We start from the raw sequence: 12,761 nt of genomic DNA on the forward strand, positions 1-12,761 counted from the left end.
ATTCCATCCCATTCTCCATGCACCCCACAGACTGGGTCCTCTCACCTCATTTTATGGACTTACAAAGACACCGAGTTCACCAAAGCTCCCCTGCCAGCCGGTGAGGGAAACTGAACACTGGCTCGAGAGTCCCGGTCATTAAACACGACGCTGCTGTTACGCACCTTGTCTCGTTTCTTTTAGGAACCTTTGGCCCACACGGGCTTGGCCCCTCACCAAGCTTGTGGAGGTGACCCCCTGACCCAGCAGGAGGGAAGCACCAGGGGACGGTGTGGCAGGGAGTCCCTGGAGACGCTGGACAGGCCGAGGGAGCTTGACCCTGGAGGAAACGGTCAGCAGCTGGGGCTTTGGGAAGGAAGGGCTGCAAGGTCACGGGCATGAGGCAGAGCCGCATGGCCAAGGTGGTTGGTGGCTTTGGACAAGCAAAGTGGTGACCTGGAATCCAGCGGGCTGGGTTTCCCTTCCCACTTCCTTCCTGTGCGACTGTCTCGCTGAGTCACCTCCAGGAAGTGGGGGTGGTGAGGTGGAGAGTGAGGAGCCCTGGGTCCTCCCTCCCCCTCCCCCTCCCCTCGCCGCGTGACCCTCCACCAACCACTTCCCCTTGCTGGGGCTCAGTTTCCACATCTGTCATACAAGAGGCCTGGCGAGATCTCCGAGGTCAGTCAGAGGGCCTTAGCAGAGGGAAGCACCTCCTAGAAGACAGTCTAGGACAGAGGACCTCTCAGCTGGTCATCAGTTAGGGATTTAATGGGCCCGGGGCCCCACAGAAGCACCCCTGCATCCCCACAACTTGCTGGGCCTCTCCGTGAGCCGTGAGTGTCACCACCAGGTGGTGGGACCAGGAGGGCAGCACAGGGCAGGGCCTCCAAATTCTGGGATGATGATGATGGTCACAAGGGGCCTGACTCCAGGCCCTACGGTTCTTCTAAGTTGGCTCTGTCCTCTGCCAGTCTCCTGTGATTCCTGTTTCTGACTTTTTACTGTGTCCTGGGCCCCGGCAAGGGTCCGAGTAGATGCTCCAGGATTCTCAGCGCAGGTACATACAGTCTTGTGGGCAAACGCCCAGCCAACACGGGCCTCTCTCAGCTCCCTGCAGCGTCCAGCTGCAGCCCTGGGCGTGCATGAGCCGTTCCGCGCACCAGGCCCAGGAGAAGCTGCCTTGGCCATCCAGAGTTCCAAAGCTGTTTACAAGACTTCTCCCTCGAGACAGCATGTCCTGACGTCAACGTGGACTCGGTTTGTGCAAGTGTCAGTTCCTAACATATCACAGCCCCAGCTCTAGGATATAAGGACATCTGTGGCTAGGAGGAGCCGGGAAGGGCGTGTAACTCCTCTACCGACTGCCTCGGTAGGTGAGAGAGAGGGTATGGCATCTGTCTGAGTGTCTTGCCGCTCTGGGGATGGTGGGAGGACAGAGGAAGGGGCATGGACTCCAACTATAAGGTTCTTTACCCACGAGCCGGAGTCCCGTGGGGTTAGCATGGCTCTCAAGCTCATCCTGACGTGGCCGGGGCCTCCCAGGCCAGCCTCAAAGCGCGGGTCCCCTCCTGTCCTCCGGGCTTCAGCCTCACCGCTGGGCCTGGGCAATGCCCCATCTTGCTGGATCGCTCCACGTTTCTGTGTCCTTTAATGGGACCATCACTTCCCCTCGCCCCCTCCAGCTTCATCCTTCTCACCGGCTCTCCTCGGAGACCCCATTTGATATCACTTCTTCCAAGATGCCTCCTCTGACCTCTTCCATCGCCCTGGGTGTCACATCTGTGACTTGTCACCCCACCTTACAGCTCTTGGGGTACATGTCTGCACGGCTCCTTGAGCACCGGGACTGGGTCTTGGTAGCATTTGTCTCAGGCTGGGCCCAAGGCTCAGAAGGTGATGGATTCATTTCTGGGGAAAAGAATGCCCCAGAGTGGGTTACCAAGGTTCAGGGGCAGCAAGAGAACAGAGAGAGGCCTGGGCAAGCTCGGTTGAGTCCCTGGCTCTGCCGCTTGTCCCCAGCTGGGTTTCAGTTTCCCCTCTGAACATTGGATTCATTTCACGGGTCTTTCAGGAGCTGACTTTTTGTGGTGCTTCTGGTTAATCTGCACATAAGGCTGCTTTTGCAGACCTGCCCAGGTCACCAACCACAGGGCTTTCGCTAAGATCTTTCCTTTAATTCACTGGCCCGTTTCATGAGCCCTCCCAGTGTCCGCTCAGGGCCAGCCGAGCTGGGTGCTGGAGGCACAGGGGGCAGTCGGACGCAGCCCCCTCCTTGGAGGGGTCCTAGCCCAGTTAAGCAGCCGGATGCATCCCCAGCAGCATGGTAAACACAGAGGGCTCTGGAAGCCTGAAAGAGGCAGCCCTAAGCCAGCTGTGGTGGTGCCCAGAGGGACGTCCTGGTGGGGGCAGACCCCAGGGCAGCATAATTCACAGTGAGCACAAAGCATGTAAGCCCCTGGACGTGGCCAATGGCATGAACAGAAGATGTGTCCTCGGCTGCCCCACTGGGCTGGGGTGTGCAAATATGTGTGCCGGGGCATGTCTGTGTGTGAGACACAGAGAGACCAGAGGGGCCGAGAGGTAAAAGGGCCTCGGCCGACATAGCCAGGTCCCCAAGGCCCTTGGGAGAGAGCTCTCCAATTAAAGTCCTGGCTGCTGGGAGCTGGGCTTCCTTGATTATGTAATAGCCAGGAAGTGTCATCTGGGAGAGCCTCAGAGGGGGACAGATGTGTCTGAGCCGTGCTCCATTCCCAGAGGTGAGCCGGGAGCAGATTTGTAAATGAACCAATTTGCAGACAGAAGGAACATCAGAGCCGGAGCAGCCGGTCCGCCTCAGGAGGAGCCGGCACCATGGTCCCCAAGCTGTGGCAGTGGATCCACGTGCAAGGGGACCCAAGGCCTCCTGGCTCCTCCCTCCCTCGGGTCTCACCAGCCAGGACCCCCGTGAGGGAGGTGTCTGGCGCTGGGTGGATGGGGACAGGCCAGCTCCACACGGCGCTGGCGCAGAGGACGTGCACCGGGCCCACTGTGTCCGTGGAAGATTACAGCACCGGGGGGCCTTGTGTCCTGTGGCCCCTAAACCGACCCCAGAGTCAGCCAGGCAGGGGCCCTGAAGCCGCGCTCAGCACTTTTGTGCTGCCGGCTGGGGACACAGCACAGGACATTTTAGTTCAGCTGTGAATTGTCCCTGGGCCCCCAAGAAACAGCCCTGGAAGCCCATTGACAAGACACATGACAGTTCTCAGCTTCCGGGGGATGAGCAGGGCTTCTGAGCGAGTCAGACCTTGAGCCTTGTTTTCCTCATCTGTGAAATGGGGGTAATATCTGCACCACAACTCGGATTTTATTGTGAGGATTACCTACACCTGAAACGTGAAGCATTCGTTAAATGCTGGCTAATGGGTAGTTATGATTATTTCCATAAGAGGTGAACTTCCACGAGGAGTTTGTCCTCTTTGACTTGACACTCCACGTGCTGTTTTAAAAGGTTTGGGGCGCCCTGCCCGGGGTAAGTAGCCCACATGGGAACAGGGTGGCACAGAGCCATTTCTGGGCAGGAGGCGAGTGGTGGCTGCAACACCAGCAGAGAAGACACCCCTTTGCCCAGCTTGGGACAGAGACGGCCCAGCAGTTAGCTCAAGGAGAAGCGGATGGACTATAGCGTTGGGTCTGTATGGGGAGCCAGGCCGCGCTGGGCTCTGTGACTGGGCTGGGAACCTGGAAATTGCATGCCTGCGTGTAGCTTAGTGCCACCAGCCCTCCCCACTGTCCCTGGCACTTCGAGTGACACCCTGCTGGAGGTGGAGCTTGGCGGGAGGGAATCTGAGTATATGCAGCCAAGGCCAGAGTGACCCCTTTGTGGAGTGACTCCCTGGGGGGCTCAGCAGCTTGGCCTGAGAGAAGTGGCCCAGCCTCAGGCCTGCCCCCCAGCTGGCCCCCAGAGAAATGGCTAGTGCGGTGTCCTAGCTGTGGCTGTAGGGACCTCTGTGTGTGGCCTGCCTGTGACAGCCAGTGTCTCTTAGATGGGGTGGGGTGGGGGGGCTCAGTGGTCCTGGCCCATCTTACTTCGTGGCATGGTCCAGACATAGTAGCCGTGCATGTGAGGCATAGGGCCCAGCCCGTGCAGAGAGTGGCTGTGAAATCAGGCATGCGCCAGACTCTCAGTGAAGTGAGCTGGGCCTGAAGTTCTGATGAGGACAGCAAGACCGGCCTCAGGTCAGACCCCCAGAGAGATGCCCTGACCCCCCTAGGACACTACAATAACATCATGGTGGGTGAGCCTGGGCAAGCCCAGGGCACCCATACTGTATGTGGTTTATGATGAGAAGATTGATTCTAGCCCTAGATGGACCTGGGTTTCCCACATCCTCCCAGGCCTGTGCAAGATGAGCTCAGTGATGAGCAGGGCTAAGCCCTCGGGTGCTGAGCCCAGAGCGTGGAGCTGAGTGGAGCTGGGGGTAAGGACTGGCTCACCTGGTCTGCCCAACAGCGGTGGAACCACAGCCGCACGTCACTGCCTCTGGGTGGTCAGCTCCCTTCCGTCTTAGGGTGCAGACTGTCCTCCTGGCCCCTTCCCAAATGCGTGCAGCTGGTCTCTGGACCACAGCGTGGGGACAGACTGGCTGCTTCCACTACAGGTAGCTCCCAGGCAAAAGAGCCCCTGGGCACTTTCTGTGTTCAGCAGCAGTCGTGGTGCTATGGAAGGAGTGTGGGACTTGGGTCCTGACAAATGAGTCCAAATCAGGCTCCGCCTCACCCTGCTCCGTGACCCTGGGCATGGACCTTGGCCTCCAGAAGCTTCTGTTCCCTCATTCCACAAAGTGGGGTGGGGTCCCAGAAGGCCCTCATCATGGTAACTGGTGGGTCCTAACCCACCAGAATGGGATGCATGTCGAGCGAGTGGGTGGGGGGTGGCTTCGGGGAGGTGAAAAAGATAGAAGAAAGAACAATATTCACACCACCGCGAGGCCCCCCTCCACGACAAGGGTCTTTAACATTCCAGATGCTCAGGCACAATGTGAGGTCCCCTGGCCAGGATCCCTGTGGTCCATCCCTGGCGGGCCGTCTCCTCCCTGGGCCACGGGTCCCACGCTGCAAACACCTGCCCCCATGCCTGGAAACACCACTCCCTCCGGTCCTTTCTCTGTCTTGATTGACAGACCCTGATCGTATGAATCCATCTTTCCCTGGAAATCTGGCCATGGCAGTGGGGAGCGGGGAGCAGGGAAAGCTCTCGGGTGAGCTGGCTCGGAAGCGTGATGCCCCCACCTCTACCTACCTCGTCTTTGAGATTAAGGATGGGCTCTTGGCTGGCCAAGGGTTGTCACAATCTGAGCAAGCACGAAGCCTGGCATCCAGAGCCTTGGCAGCCCTCGGAACCTGGCCTCGAAGGGGTGGGGCAGCAGTCACAGTCACCGTAACCAAGAAACATGCTATGCTCAGGCCCCTGGGGCTAGGGTTTCTCTCCAGAGGGTGTTTGGATGGGGCGGGGGGGGATGGGTGGGAGACAGTGGTCTGGCTCCGACTGCACAGGGCCTGCTGTGTGGTTGTGGCTTCAGGGAGAGGTGAGTGGGTGGAAAGGAGCAGGAGCAGGGGGCCACCCTGGGAAGAGGAAATGGACAAGGCCACATCTCTAGGCCCACAGGAATTCCAAGCCCCTGGCCTAGAGCAGCTCAGCTAATTACAGTTTCCCCTAGTTGGTGGGAATGAGGTTCCTAAGAGAGTGCCAGGCTTGGCGGGGACTGGCGAAGGAGGGCAACGTTGAGCTGGGGAGTGAGGGCTCCGGTGGCCAGCTGCCTAATGCATCGTCACCATCAGGCCCCCATGAAGGGCCGCCGGCCCAGCCTCTCCAGAGCAGAGCATCCAGGTCCCAATGGCCCAGGAGTGCAGCAGACACAGATGCCTGCCAGGAACAGGCTGTGGGGATCGCAGGGAGTAAACAACAGAGGAGAATCGCCTTGCAAACCACACTCAATGGAAATCTCCCCCACAGCCACATCGCAAAATGCAACCAAAATATTTATTCTGAGTAGCAGTTTTCAGAATTGCTCTTTGGAAGGCAACATAGTCTGTCCGACTTCCCAGGCCGGCCAGCGCAGAGGGGCACACCCTGCCCTCACCCCGGCGAAGCCAAGAACACATTAGACGGGGACTCGGGTCAAGTTCAGCCTTTGGGGAGTCCTGGCCCATCCTTTCAACACTGTCCAGGGGAGAGTAGAAGCGTCTTAGGCCCTTCTGGGAACCCTAAACAGGCTCCTCGCTCGGTGACCTGTCACCACTCAGATGGAGCTGCCATCCCTGGGAACGCACCTGACTGCCAACATGTGGGGAAGCAAACCCGTCAGCCAACCTCATGTCACTGCTGACCTGGAACCAATAGCCAATGTCACGTGCCCGGAGGTTCTCACACATTTCTCTCCTTTTGTACCCATGGGCAGCACCCATTCTTAGAAATAAGACCCATGGACTATCTAGAAAGGACTTCTAGATCTGACAGGCTCAGCAGATGATTATCAAGGCTTTCGTAGCCCGGAACAGCAGTCTAGGCTCTTTTGCTTGGTTCGTCTCATGATTCCTCATGGCAACCTTTGAGGTAGACATTGCCAGCCCATTTTATAGAGGAGGGTAAGCCCAGAGAAGCTAAGAAACCAGCTCAACATCGCACAGCTAGTGTATGGCCGAGCCTGGATTCGAACGCAGGTCATTAACACCCTACCGTAGTGTTCCTTATCTTCCATCACTCCAATGTCTTTCTCTATCATTGGCTACTCTTGTCACGAGGATTAGCAGGACACACCGTGAGGCGTGTTTGAGTAAGCAGGGATCCCCATGGATGCTTGTTTTTCTTACTACTCCCTTCCAAGAGATTGTCTATGTAGTACTATGGGATAACTTTGGACATGGATGGAGTGGACAGCATTCTTTCAAATGCAGGGGACAGAAACTGAATTCTACCTGGTTTGAGAAAAGAGAGGGTGAGGGCGAGGAGGAGCGATTGAGCTTTGTCTTATGGCCTCGTTTTACTGGGATGGATGAGTGAGTGGACGTCAGGCATGGCTAAATCCAGGAAGTGATACAATGTCATCAAGTCATCAGACTCTTACTTTCCGTACGTGTTTTATTTTTACACTTTCTTGTTGACCTTGGTCTCACAAGACTGGGACAGAACAGATACAGGCAAAAGAGCCCCTGGGCTCTTTTGGGCTTTTTCTGCCGTACAACGTGACACAGTAGCTGTAGGGAGTGGAGAAAGGTCATGGGCCCCTGATGGCTCCTGGCCTTCACCATCCCGGCTAGTAAAGCAACCTTTCCTTTCAGCTGTTAAAGTGAGCAGAAGCCCAGGGAGGTTCTCCGCTGAGCCCATCATAGGTCCCATGATGGCTCCTGGCCCAGTGGACTACAGTGTTTAGCCAAACAGGTGGCCACAGGCAGGTTAAAGGGGGTCCTATGATGGAAACCTGTGCCATAATCATGATTGGAGCTGGGGACGACAGTCCCCAAGGAACTCTTACCAGAAGAAAGGGAAGAGAGGATCCTGGATAGATAGAAAGCAGTTCTGCCCAGACTCTAGGACTAGAAGAAATAGTTTGGTCTATAATAAATCAAAATGTAAGTCATTCTATATTGGCACATCCTTTCAATCTTACAGATTCAGAAACTGAGGCTCAGCAGCATTATGTGACCTTGTCATGCTCTTACAATGAATTCTGGAGACACCTGAGCCTGGAGTCTGAGTCCCGTGTTTTTCCACCTCACCCTGGTGGGGGAGGAGATTGAGATCACAGTGACACCCGCAGCCATCTTCTGCCTCACTCCAGGTATCCTGGGGAGTGCAGAGAAAAGCCTGGGGGCCAGCAGCCACTGTGGCAGGATCTGGGGATTCAGTGGTGAGGGAGACATACAGGTCACCCTAATCATGGGGTTTCTATTTCAGTGAGGAAGCTAGTCCTCAGACAAAAACAGCACACAAATGAAAAGAACTTACAAATGTTGATACTTTGGGGGCCCTAAAGATGAAGTATGTGGTATAGAGACAGTGTCCACAGGTATACAGAGTGTGCAGAGGGAATGTGCACAGGTATACAGAGAGTGTGCAGAGAGTGTGTTCACAGGTATAGAGTGTGCAGAGTGTTCACAGGTATACAGAGAGTGTGCGGAGGGAATGTGCACAGGTATACAGAGAGTGTGCAGAGGGAGTGGGCACAGCATGGAGAGAGCGTCCACAGGTATACAGAGAGTGTGCAGAGGGAGTGTGCACAGCATGCAGAGAGTGTACACAGGTATGCAGAGACTGTATGCACAGGTATACAGAAAGTATGCAGAGTACGTACATATATATGCAAAGAGAGTATATGCACATGTATACAGAGTGCACGGGCATACAGAGAGTGTGCAGAGGGAGTGTACAGGTATTTGGAGAGTGTACAGGGAGAGTGTGTACAGGTATACAGAGTGTATACAGAGAGTGTATACAGGTATAAGAGGATATACAGACTGTGTACAGAGAATGTGCAGTGAGTGTACAGTGTGCAGAGACGGTGTATACAGGTGTACAGAGAGTATGCAGAGTGTGTTCAGGTTTAACCAGGGGCCAGTGAGAGCTTCCTTGAGGAGGCGACATGCAAAATGAAATGAAAGTTTGGAGAGGAGTTAACTAGGAAAGAGGAGTTGTCCAGAAAAAGAATTCCCAGCAAAGGACACGGCGTGTGCAAAGGCCCTGGGGCAAAGAAGGCTGAAAATATACCCTTGTGCCCCAGGTGGAGCGGTGCGGACATGAGACGGGGCGCGGTGTGGGGGGCACTGTGGCCATGGGGACCACTCGAGGTCTCTGTCTCAAGAGCGGAAGGAAGTCACTGAGAAGACTTAAGTGGGACAGCCTGAGGCTTGTGGGCACGCGGATGAAAGCCGAGACTAGGGATCACTTGGGGTGCTCATGAGGGAGCAGGGGCGCCGGGGGGCAGTGGGTTCTGTGCATGAGAAGTCTCACAGGGGGTCCCAGGCTACTCAGCCCCCGAACTGCAAGAAGCCAGTGTGCTAGAGGAGGGGGCGCCGGGGGCGGGGGGCCTCTGCACGGCCGGGCGGTCCGACCCTGAGGGAGGCGGCGGGCCAGGGCGCTGCTCGGCGGGGCTGGGGCTGGGCCCAGGGGCAGGTCTCTACCCCGGGCCGGCCGACTGCAGGACGTCAAGAGGCTGTCTCGAGAAGCCCGTCAGCATCGGATCTGCTGCCACCTTTTGGAGGGGGCGTGGGTCCAGCTTAGGGAGGAGGCTCCTGCCCTCTCTGCAGCCCCCTCCCCCCACTCCCCCACCCCCCCACCCCCCGCCTGATACCGGTTTTCCTTTCCTGCCCTGGGAGTTCCATGTCCTTAGGATACCCCGGCCTCAAACTCAGCCTCCCCGGAGTCCGCACGGGCTGTGAGCATGTGTCCCCTCGGACCGTCAGCCTCAAGGCCTCCCCTTGTGTCCTGCATCCTTGTGTCCTGCGTGAGGAACGGAGCACGGGGCGGGGGGTGCCCCCTTCCTCCACCCACCCATCTGTTTACCGATCGTTGAACCCACTGAACCCACGTCTGGCCCTGCACTGGCCGCAGGGGACAGACACGGTGGCCGCCCCCCTGATGCCGAGCTGGGCCTATACCTGGGGGCCTTCAGTGCTCCTGGAGGGCCTGCTTCTGCTTAAGCCGGGGCCAGCTTTGGGGAACGTCTGGGGGGTCCCGGTGTCGGAGGGGCCTGGATCGGGATGCAGCTGTGTGTCTGTGGGGATGTTGCATCTGCTGCCCACCCCTGGGTGTCCTTCTCTGCAGAGGAGAAGCAAAGCCACCTTCTGCAGGGGCCAGGTGAGGGTCGGGGAGGTGCCATGCCCCTGCCCCCCCCCCCATGTTCCTGTCTCCTCTCCTCCGCACCAGGATTTGACCAGGTGGCTTCTGATAGTTTACCTTTTCCAGAACCAACCACTATATACCCTCCCCTCCGACCCAGCGCCACATGCAATTTGCAGCCGCGACCAAACCCGATTTACTGGGATGTAGGGAGTCCTCAAAAACACTGTGCCAGATACACCAGCTTTGAGGAGCTAACCCAGCCTTTTTTTTTAAATAATTTTTTTTTTTTTTTTTTAATGCTCAGTTAAACTGGACGTGGACTCACGGTTTTGGTTTGCTTCAAAGCATGGAGGTGCAGTGTGAGCAGCCCCGGGTGAGTGAGTGACAGGGAGCCCAGGCTGTGGTCTGGTGCCTTGTCTGCTAGCCATCCAGGGCTCCCAGCCCCCACCCCCACCCCGAGCCTCGGTTTCCCCTCCTGTGAAGTGGGGGTGATGACTCTTTCCCACCACGGTTGCCAGAAGAATTGAGCGAGGTACAGAAGCAATTAGGAACCGAAAGCACTACACCTGGAACGCCTGCCTCCCCACAGTGTCTCAGCGTCTCCTCTTAGAGCCCTTCCAGGCCTCTGGGACATTCCCAGTGGCTCCCTCCACCTGCGACCACCACCCCGTCTCCACCTGCGACCACCACCCCGTCTGGCCCCCGGGGAAACCCCAGCCATTCCCGACCCAGATGTTTGGCTCCAGTGGTCCTGTGGTTAGAGCATCAGGCCTGCTGTTCTGGGAAGTCTCTTTCTCAGGCTGGGTCCCTGGGGAGGGAGCTGAGCCCTGTTTGGTGTGGGGAGAAGACAGGGCCTGGGGAGGGGAGGGGAGAGGAGGGCCAGCCTGGGAGAAGCTGGGTGAATGCTGTGTCGTGTTTTTCAAATAACTCCATGTCCACAAAGCTAGAAATGCGGTCTGGCCTTACATATTTTATACGTGTATGTGTTCCCAGTACATTTCCTTCTAATTTTTAAAACCATACGTAACGTCAGGGACATTTAATCCATATGGTTCTGATTCCTTAACACTTAAATCATCCAAATGTTGTTTTGTAGGATCTATTTGCAAATCTCTTTACATAAGCTTTTAACTCCTTCTTTCTGGAGGGCGTCAAGGTAGGGATCCCGGGTGAGGGCTGTCTCGCCCTCCAGGTCTCCCCGACCCACCAAAACTGGCCAGAGGGCTTGACCGCCTGCCTCTGCTCTGGACCAGCTGTTCAGGCCCCGCCCTCAGGGGTAGGGGGAGAGGAAGAAAGACAGACAGATGGGGGTCCATCCCCCAGCTCCACCACTTCCTGCTGGGTGACCAGCCTCCAGTTAACCTCAGCAAACTCCTGATCTGTCACCTGTAGAAAGGGATAAATGATAAACATCGCAAAGAGGCGCTGGAGGACCCAAGCAAGGGGATGTAGAAAGCCCATAACCTCGAGAGCTCACCTTCCACAAGCCAGAACCTTCCTGGTCACCACAGGGCGGTGCCGAGGGAGGAAGAGGAGGCCAAGGTGGACCGTGGGGTCATTCTCAAGGGCTCTTGAGTTGGCGGCACCAGCTGGAAAGGTTGAGTCCAGAGTAGTGAAGGATCCTGCCCGTGGGACTGGGAACTGAGGCAAGGATGGAGCAGTGACCCCAGTGGCCAGGAGGGTGGGTGTGACGTCAGGAGACGCGTGGCCCGGTGCTCAGGTGGGGGTCTGGGAGGGGGCCCTGTGGTTGGTACTGCCCTGAGTGTGCCAGGGAAGTGGAGGCGGGCCCCGCGGGGCCAGATGGGACACGGACAGAGGGGACAAGGAAGATGGTTCCCCCGGATTTGAGGGGCCTGGATTTTGTACCTGGGAGCCCCCATACTTACCCATAGGGGGAGTGCGCTCCAAAGCCCGTCACAGGCTCTCCCACTGGGGGCATAAGCCCAAGTCTGGCTCAGAGTTAGGGCCCAACAACCCTGACACACAGGTGGCTCACCCCCTTGCACCTCCCTCCCCCGCTTGCCTTCAGGCATTCCCAAACATCCAGAGCTCTTGCGGGCTTTTGTTCCTTCAGGTGGAACACCCCACCCTCCACCCCACCCCAGTGGCCCTTTCCACTAATAAACACCTACCCAGCCTTCAAAGTCCAACTCAAAAAGTCACCTGCACTGGGGAGACTTGGGGACAGCAGACCCTTCCTGGGTGCCTTCCTAGGCCTGGTCCTCCTGGGCTCTACTCCTCTGGGGTGAGAGCTGGGCGCGCGGGGATGGCCAAGAGCCATTCCCATCCAATGGGCCCTCCCGTGCTGGTGGAGGCAGACCCACATTTGCTCCCCCAGCTTTGGGGGAAGCAGAATGGAAACCAAAGCTGGCACCCCCAGGAACCCACGGCCGTTGGATGTGAGACAGGAGCCCCGTGAGGAGGAGGCAGATGTCCTGCTGTAGCACAGCTCCTAGGGGCCTCCCCGTGGCGGGGGCCCCGGGGCCAGCTCTGATGTGGGTACCGCCAGGGCCTGCACCCGTGGAACAGGATTGGTTTCTCTGGCAGTTGCAGACGGAGTGAATCCCAGACAGAGCCGAGTCTCTGGGACGGAAGAGCAGATGCCCAGTCTAAAATTAGGCTGCTGACTGCAACTTCATCTAGGCTGCGGAACGGATCTGCTTCTTACACCTGCCGTTGTGTGGCAGAGGCAGAGGGGGCCCTTGCCTCCCCGCAGAGGCCCAGTGGAGGTGCCCGAGCTCCTCCACAGTCTACCTGTAGCGCTTTCCAGCTCCTTCTCTGATTCATTCCTGCAAATCCCCCGAGAGCCCCCACCCCACCCAACTCCCGCCTCCACCCAGCCCTCAAGAGCTGGGTCTGTAGGCATTGAAGGCTTCCCGTGGAAGGTTAAACAACCCGTCCAGCATCATCCCCAGCAGCGAGCGTCCCAGCAGGTGTGCAGCCCACCTCCGAAGTCAGGCAGCAA

The 12,761-nt window shown here is 57.4% G+C and overlaps 1 protein-coding gene across 5 annotated transcripts in view; it reads left to right on the plus strand.

Moving 5' to 3' along the window:
• The window catches only part of HIVEP3 (HIVEP zinc finger 3), a 459,199-nt gene that overhangs the window by 312,537 nt on the left and 133,901 nt on the right, over positions 1-12,761 (plus strand). For 4 of the 5 annotated variants that reach the window (XM_038557696.1, XM_038557695.1, XM_038557699.1 and 1 more), the window contains one exon: positions 10,101-10,169. The exons of the other annotated variant lie outside the window; for it this stretch is intronic. The gene's annotated coding sequence lies outside the window, so the exon portion shown is untranslated. The remainder of the gene's footprint in view (positions 1-10,100; positions 10,170-12,761) is intronic. 5 annotated transcript variants of the gene reach the window in all.

Source organism: Canis lupus, chromosome 15 (assembly GCF_011100685.1).
Source record: "Canis lupus familiaris isolate Mischka breed German Shepherd chromosome 15, alternate assembly UU_Cfam_GSD_1.0, whole genome shotgun sequence".
NCBI classification, from domain to species: Eukaryota; Metazoa; Chordata; class Mammalia; order Carnivora; family Canidae; genus Canis; species Canis lupus.